Here is a 9,469-nt window from a genome sequence, read left to right as displayed (position 1 = left end):
GTTCTTATACCCTGGTGGAAGTTGTTTGATTATGGGAAAACTGTGATCAGGATGCAAGAGGTTTCAGGCAGTCTAGGTCATTCCATTCTAACTATCCCAGCTACCACTGGTTCACTAGGAGTTGAAGGAGGAATATTCACTGTCATATCTATTCTTCTTTTTCCAGATGTCACTGGTCACCTCTGGGCTCAAGTGTCCTAGGATATGTGCTGGATGTTTCTAGAAGAGCTGCATTTGTGTCTGAAGAGTTTTAGAAGCTGGGCCTGGTGGGCAATTGGCCAAGAGATGGTATCTGTATAACATCTGCCATCATCTTTGCTATGTGGGAACTAATGGCTATATTTGAATAATTAGATCTTTGCACCATAGCACAACAAAAGCAGGTATTGCTCCATTAAAGCCAACATAATTACTACAGCTCACTTACTTAAAGCTCCTTTCATCCATCCAGGACCTGAAGTATTTGAGGTCTGTACTCCAGTGTCTCTGGCCTTAACTGCTTGGAGTCAGGCCCCTCTTCGCAGCAGCAGAGTCACTGAAGCAGAGATCACTATTTCTCTGGTGTCTGCAAGCACTTGCTAGAGAGCTACATGTGAGTCAGCACTCAGGACACACAAGCCTCTATTTGGTCATATGTGAAATCAGCTCCTCCTACCAAACCATGAGCGCAGACTTTGCTTTTCTTTTGTAGACTCTAGAGCTAAGGTTTTCTGACCTCTCTTGACCGAGGTCCACTCATCTGTTAGTCACCCCATCTGCTCCATCTACCTCCAGGCTGAATATAAAGATAAAATGAAGTCATAGATATAAAAGTGATCTGCAAAGTATTAAAATACCACACAAATAATAAAAAAAAAAACACTGCAGTTACCTGGGGTGAGGCATGGGTACTCTAACCTTGTCAGCTTTGGACTCACAATGATGACCTATAACCATTACTTTTAGGAAATTAGATCATGTGGTGATCAAGATAACCCCACAAAATAACTGTCCTGTCTTACTAGAAATTCTGGGTTTCAAAATTACATTATTACTGTATTATTATTATTTATTAGAGAATATATTTCCTTTATAACAGTAAACACTGAGTTCTTTTCTCTAATCAATGTAACAATATTGTGGGAGCACCTGTTGCATGGTGTTAATTATACTGAGGTAGTCAGTGCCTATACCTATACTTGCATAGGGGCATTGGGGCAAACGATTTTTTAGTTCTTTAAAATCTGGGAGAATTATGCCACATTGGTGGTAAAGACACAGAAGGCCCAGAATTTAAAAGAGGAAGGGGGAATTCCTATATTTCTGCTCAAATTTAATCCTAGGATTGAAGAAGTGCTACAGAGGAAATGAGTACACATTCAAGAATGGATCAAATCAGTCTATGAAAGAAAAAAAGAATGGATTAAAAATTATAGTGATAGGCTCCTGTCCTGTTCCCTGTTTTCTCCCTCTTCTGATGTCCATCCTCTTTGCCTTTCTGAATGGGCATTGAGCAACTTAGCCGGAGTCCTCCTTCTTGATTAGCTTCTTTAGGTGTACAAATTTTAATATGATTATCCTATATTATATATCTGATATCCACTTATAAGTGAGTATATACCCTGTGTGTCTTTCTGCTTCTGGGATACCTCACTCAAGATGATCTTTTCCAATTCCCACCATTTGCCTGCAAATTACATGATTTCCTTGTTTTTTTTTTTTTTGTTTTGTTTTTTGTTTTTATCACTGAGTAATATTCCATTGTGTAGATGTACAACAATTTCTATATCCATTCCTCAAATAAGGAACATCTGGGTTGTTTCCAGCTTCTGGCTATTACTAATAAAGCTTCTACAAACATGGTTGAGCAAATGTCCTTGTTGTATACTTGAGCCACTTTTGGATATATGCCTAGGAGTGGTATAGCTGGATCTTGAGGTAGCGCTATTCCTTATTGTTGGAGAAAGTGCCAGATTGATTTCCAAAGTCGTTGTACAAGTTTACATTTCCACCAGAAGTTGAGTAGGGTTCCCCTTTCTCCACATCCTCTCCAGCATGTACTGTCACTTGAGTTTTTGATCTTAGCCATTCTGATGGGTGTAAGGTGAAATCTCAGGGTTGTTTTGATTTGCATTTCCCTGATGACTAAGGACATTGAACATGTCTTTAAGTGTTTCTCTGCCATTCGATATTCCTCTATTGAGAATTCTCTGTTTAGCTCTGTACCCCATTTTTTAATTAGATTAACTGATTTGTTGCTATTTAACTTCTTGAGTTCTTTATATATTCTGGATATTAGCCCTCTGTCAGATATAGGGTTGGTGAAGATCCTTTCCTAATCTTTAGGCAGTCATTTTGTTCTGAGGACAGTATCCTTTGCTTTACAGAAGCTTTTCATGAGGTCCCAGTTATTGATTGTTGCTCTTAAAGCCTGTGCTGTTGGTGTTCTGTTCAGAAAGTTGTCTTCTACTGAAGGGTATCAGAGCAGATGCTGAGACAGCCAAACTTTGGGAGAAGTGCAGGGAATCTTATGAAAGAAGGGGGAGATAGTAAAACCTGGAGAGGACAAGAACTCCACAAGGAGAGCCACAGAACCAAAAAATCTGGGCCCAGGGGTCTTTTCTGTGACTAATATTCCAACCAAGGACCATTCAAGGATATAACCCAGAACACCTGCACAGATGTAGCCCATGGCAGTTCATTGTCCAAGTGGGTTCCATAGTAATGGGAAAAGGGAATGTTTCTGACATGAACTGCTCTTTAATCTTCTCCCCCTGAGAGGGGAGCAGCCTTACCAGGCCACCGAGGAAGACAATGCAGCCACTCCTGATGAGACTTGATAGACCCTATCAGTGGACTTGGGAAGGTACATGGGTGGAGAAGGGGGAATGAGGATGGGGTTGGGAGGGGAAGAGGGAGGGAGCTACAGGGGGAATACAAAGTGAATAAGCTGTAATTAATAAAAATAAAAATAAATTAAAGAAATTATAGTGCACCATCATTTAGAATGTGCCTGAGTTGCCCAGTCTTTGACTGCTTTCCTAGCTGTCAATTTATTATGCTGGGTCTGAGTCCCCTGAATTCCAGGTGAGAAGCCTTGGTATAGGCCAACAGTGGTTTGTAAACAATTTAATTCATAGCAATATTTCTAAAGCTCTCCTATTTCTCAAGGTTGCAAGCTACTTTGTGTCTTCAGCTAAGTCCTCAGTTCTACCTAGCTTACCTAATAGAATCTTAATGGAGTGATAGATAAATGACAATTATTTCTCTGGAGAGGGCACATAAATCATATCCTGTGTCCTGAAATGTTTATGTTTTGTAGAGAAAGACACTCACAGGACAGGTCCTAAAGAGAGCTATGCACAGCATGGAATGACAGGAGTACATACTAACACCACAGGAATACAGAACAAGAGGAGTTTCTAAGATTAGGTTAGAGGCAAGTCTGGTGTGCGAATAAATTATTCAAAGGAACAGAAGGGCAAGTAATGTCAAAAAAGATGAAGAAATGTTGATATTCTGGATATAAGAGTATGACACTCTTGAAAATGGCGAAAGAGACTGAATTTGAGACATAGAGTCCAAGAAATCATGAGCAAGTTTTAAAAAGCTGAGACTGATATAAAAGAAAATGCCTTCAATTAAGGTCAGATCTCTAGAGTGTCATGCTAGCTGTGCATTGCACACTATGAAGTATGGATGCTAATTCCTCACAAAGTAAGAACAGCTGAAATTCAGGGGTATCTTGGGACATTTTAGAACCTCTAATGTTGATGAGTTTGTTGAGAATTCTCATTTCATTGATCTATCCTTTGAACGGTGATTATTATAAACTAGACAACACACTGAGGTGATTGTTGCTGGGGCCTCAGGAAAACTTGTACAGGTAAGTAGTTTGAAGCCTTCTGATGTGGATGAAATATTTAGGCATGGGGTTTGGAGTGCTCTGAGTTCTCAGCAGAGATCAAGATGGTATCATAAAGGAGAAGAAATTTGATGCAGAGGTAGAGTTGGAGTTTTGTGGGCAGAAGGAAGCTCATTCTAAGGAGATATAAGATACAGGGACATGTGGTGAGGCCAAATGTTCAAACAATGGCTGAAGTGGCTTGAGAGAACTGGAAACTCAGGGGCTTCTCAGAATATCACAGGTGCTGGTAACGAGCCACCTTTCAGAAGCAACAGCCTGGCTTGTCCCCTTTTCATAGATGACAATACTGCCCATACCTAAAATATTGTGATCTTCTGAAGAAGGAAAAACTGTCTTAGCTAAAGTCACTTTCAATCATGTAATTTCACACCCTGCTGAATTGAGGACTAACACTCTCTTTATTTGGGAATGTGTGATCAACAAGGAGTTTTGAAACCTCTTAAATGTGCTGTGCTGAGAACTGAGTGAATCAGCTCATTCTCACACCATCCCCCTCCCTCAGTTTCTGTGAAGGCTAATCAGAGGAATCCAGCAGTCTTACATTGTTACTACTTAGATGACTGTTGTAGCATTACATCTGGTACATGTTTACAGCAAACTAAACTTCCTGTCATTTGGAGCCTGTTCAGGTGTCTTCATTTCAGAAATATGGGCTCATTTGGATCAAGTTATCTAGACACATAGTGCTCAAAGGCAAATACCAAATTGGTTATTCCTCTGGGAAAAGGAATACATATTCCAGTGTTAGATACAGGAAAGTTCATGGTTGACCTCTTGTTTTCTCGAGTATTTAAAATTTTGTTTGGTGTCCAAAGTGGACAGGAAGCTATTTCAACCTATGTTGTTATGGATAAAATAATAATAATTTAAAAAAGCAGATTCCTTTTCTTGATTTTCTTGATTTCTATGCCACAGGCCTTCAGGGATGTGTGGGGTTTTGCACAACAAGTCTGGCCCCTTGATTTATATTTTTGTGTTCAAAGTAGTGTCCCATTGGCCTTCTTGAGAACCAAAACAGCCTGAGCACAGGAACCCAACTGACATCTGATACAGTTTTTTTTTTCTTTTATTCCAAAATGCTTTGGGATGCAAGCATGGTCTACTTCAGCAAATACAGACTATCTACTGTGTGTCATATCATGAGAAACAGCAGTGAATAGAGCTGGTGATGTTTGTGTTTTTATAGATTTATTTTCTGAGAGAAGGAAAATATGAGAAGCAAATAGAAAATAAAACAGAGTACCCACAGAATGACACAGAGGCTCCTCCAGCCTCCCCTTGTACAAAGGGATCACATGCCCTGTCCCTTTCCCCAATACTACTGAAATATTCAGAACAAGAAGCCATCCTGATGACAATGTTTAGTTTTACATTTACTTCTGAAAGCTTTGCTTGCTTGAGTCCTGTTTTCCACTTTCTCACAAAGCAAATGGGAGATATAGTAGACATTAGCTGTGGAAGGCAAGAGACTGATGTCAAAGGAGAGAAGTATCCTCCCCAGTGAAAAGGAGCTTCCTGGAGACTGGCTAGTATATTTACTGTCAACCCTTCTTCAACACAGTTATAGACCTCCAAACTGCTCCACCCCTCATCAACCCCCAACTTCTGCAGCAGCCTGTGTGTCATCAAAGCTGCCAGAACTGGAGACTCCACCAAGCCACTCCCCCTCTTGCATCTCCTCCCACTGCAAACCATAATCTTGCAGACAGACAATGAGGATAGGACAGCTATTCAGAAAAATCGCGTGGCTGGGGAGGCTCAGGGCATGTCCTGACTGCACCTGTAGGTTTTTCTTTCCTGAGGCTGCTGGGCACTGGCTGTGCTGCACCTGCTGCGGGCCAGAGCCTGCCTCTCAGCACATTCCTGGGACTTGGTGCAGGCCCTGGCCTGCTCCACATCCTGCTGCCCCATTCCACCTCCTGTTTAACAGCCTTGAGAGGCCAGCTTCTGACACCAGCCACCTGATGTTCTCTAATCATGTACCCAAAGGGAAAAACAAACAAACAAACAAACAAACAAACAAACCCAGAAATGATAACAGCTTTTTTGCCTTTCTTGCTGCCACAGGCTGTGCAGGACAGTGCTTACTATGGTTCCATTTGCTTCAGTCAGTTTTCTTTCCTGATTATAATGCTTCATCCAACAAACCAGTATCATGCTTTTAGGTTGATACTTGCTTATACTGGACAGATCTGGAAGTGTGATAAGCCAGATAAATAGGGATCTAGAACTTTTAAAGTCTCTTTTGAGGAGATCAATTTTTTCCTTATTAGAACAAGCATGCAAGTTTTCTATAAAAAACAGGGTATTTGCAGCTAGAGCGTTAAGTGTTTTTGTTTGTTTGTTTGTTTTAATCTTTTGCAAGTTCCAACTGATGTCTAAAGGTGAGTTTACTCAGAGTTGGGAAAATGCTAAGAAATGAGTAGCTATTCTACCACTCACATTCAGGTACAGGGCAACAGAGGGGACAGAGGGCATCTGGTCCTGGTCCTCTGAGCTTTTCCATCACTGTCTGAATCATTAATGAGTCTTGCTTTTGGCATGCAGTGACTTTGTTCCTGTGATTTGTCAGTCAGCACTCAGCAATGGGAAAGTTTTGTCATGAATGCTGAGACAAGTGTCACTAACTTTCCTGACCAATACAGTATTGTGCATATTATCAATATTTTTGTGGCAGTAAGCTAAAGTTTTCCTGAACCTTCCCTAGTGGTCATCCATGTTTCCCCAGAAGTCTATTGAAGAAGATCACACCTGGGTGGCTGGCTTTTAGGTTTAGTCATCCATGTCAATGAAGTTTGGTGTTGTAAAGAGGGGAGATAACAAGCATTCGCCAGGTGAAGGAAAGGAGGAACTGTTTCCTTCTCCCATATCCAAAAGCCCTTTCACCTAACAAGCCCTTGGGCAGGGGACTCCGTGACAATGGCTGGGTCCATCTAATTGGGGCGGAGTGAAATAAGAGCAAGATGGAAGCAAGGTATAAGAAACAGAAATCAATGTGTGTTAGGAGCGGATTTTCCATTAGGATTAAATGACAGCCTGAGGTATACCAGCAAGCCACAAATTACTGATTCAGAGAGGGTTATTCTGTTCTGTACTTATGGGCTGCAGGCAAATGCATGCAGATGTAATGACATGTTGAAGGGATTAGTGCATGTCTTGGGCGCTCCCTGTTGTAGCACTCAAGGTTTCTTTGCAGACTTCTGTACTTACTATGCATGTGGTAATAAGAGGCAATACAGGACTTCTGCCCACCTGATAGAAACATTGAGTCTAATTCAATAGTTTTCAACTTTCTTCATGCTGTGACCCTTTATACAATTACTCATGTGGTGACCCCAACCATAAAATTATTTTGTTGCTACTTTAAAACTGTAATTTTGTTACTATTATGAATTCAATAAGTAGGATATCTAACAGGTGATTCCAAAGGGGGTGCAACACACAGACTGAGAACTGCCAGAACATTGTATTTATTGGTGGTTCTTCAAGAACACCCCACTGATGGTTTCATCTTTTCCAGTGGCTATGTATCAGGATGCCTCGCTGTAATCTCAAGAGGAAAGCAGTGCTGTTCCTGCCATCAGAAGTGTGGTTTCCTCAAGGAAAGCTCACTGTTCTCTTTCCTGTGGGCCTAGCAATACCTAGGCAGGGGCAGATTCCTATCACCCTCTTTTCTCAATATTGAGTACCTTCTCATTCTTGCCTGCTCCCTCTCCTGCTCACAGTCATTTATCATGATTATATCCATGAAAGCACAACTTTCTTCTGGTCTATGTGGGTTAGCCTTGTGGTCCTATAACAGTTCCCCTTCTATAAATATTTGCAACAGCCAACTTACTATGACTGTGGAGGGTTTGTGTGGCCTAGCACTGGGCTTCCCTTCCCATTCACAACTGTTTTTGTCTGAGAAAGTTTTAATATGTGGCCTAGGTATATAGGCTTGTAAAACATATATAAAATAAAATATTTATTGATAATCAAATTTATTTTATAGTAGTTTGTTTTAAAGATATTTTAAATATTTTTAAATATAGTTTTTCCCTTTATAAATAATGAAAACAAATGCATTTACTACTGAAATGAACATTCTTATTTGTTTGTACATAAGTAATTAAATTGTGGCTGAATATCTTACTGTTTTAAGAGCTGATCTATGTTTTGATTTTTATAATCACCAATGCCAAGAATACCTCTTTTCATACATATATGCATATATACATAGTATAAAAGATGGCTGAAACATATTTAGAACCATTTCAGAAATTGTTGAAAATTCTACAATTCCAACCAACCCCAAATGAACCCCAAATTCATTTGATGCTATGTTTATGAAATCCAAATCTACAATGCAAATAGAAGTTTAAAATTTGAATGTTCTAACACAATACATTCCAAAGATATCCTAACTTGATACCTATGTCCTGACGAATGATGTGAATGTATTAAATGTCTTTACCATAATTGAATGACTATGCTTCTGTAAGAGCTGAGACATTGGTATATATAGTAAAAAACGTTGCAATCCTTAAAATTTAATGATCTTCAGACTGTGATTAGGTGGTTTAAGAAATGTTCTGGGACACTGTACAACTGGAGGTCATGCACAGAGTAAACATCCTGGGGAGAAAAAGCGGCAGCAAAGGTGACAGTGGGATTGTGTGACACAAGACTGAGCCTTTTCCAAAAGGCCTGGACACATGGCATTTTTCAGTTAATGAATTTTCACTATTGTTAAGTTTTTAGTAATTCACAGTTCAGTTGTGTGACACCATGCACAATATGGCACTAAATTAGGATTAGGTCCCACAATTAGATGGACCCAGCCATTGTCACGGAGTCCTCTACTCAAGGGCTTGTTAGGTGAAAGGGCTTTTGGATATGGGAGAAGGAAACAGTTCCTCCTTCCCTTCACCTGGCGAATGCTTGTTATCTCCCCTCTTGGATTAGGCCCCACAATTCGAATCCTGAAGAATGACTATCTATGGAGATAATCAGTGTTCACCAGTTTTCCTGCTGCATTCATGAATGGAAGTAGGGAGCCTATGAAGGAGTCCATCCACGTTCAGTGCTGCTTAGAGTAGAAAAGAAACATGTAGTCAGAGACTAGACATTTATCTGCCACTGCTGTAACCACTGTAACCACTTCATATTATCTGGCTTCCACAGAGGGTCAGTTTGCCATTGTCTTCCATGAGGTGTTGAGAAAACCAACAAGATATTTAAAAGATTATGCAAATAGATCTGTTGTCTTCATGTGGAAGACATGAAAGAAGTTGTGGCAACAGGTGGTACCAAGTACACTGAAGTCTCAGAGAAGGGCTCACTGAATGTAAGTGTGGGTTTGCTCTATCTGTGCATGTATATGTATACACCAGACATATCACAACCACATACACACAACAGTGAGGTGGGAAAAGAAGAGTTGGGGGGGCATTGACAGCTTAAACTAAGGCCAGATTTTAAAATGCTCAAAATCTCACACAGCCTTTTAAATAAATACCTAGTAATAGGTGAAATGAAGATTTTTTTTTCCCACAACAACCTGTGTGTGCTTTGGACATT

This window comes from Psammomys obesus, unplaced genomic scaffold (genome assembly GCF_907164565.1).
Source record: "Psammomys obesus unplaced genomic scaffold, mPsaObe1.curated_primary_1811, whole genome shotgun sequence".
NCBI lineage: Eukaryota > Metazoa > Chordata > Mammalia > Rodentia > Muridae > Psammomys > Psammomys obesus.
Note: the sequence above shows the minus strand (reverse complement) of the source record.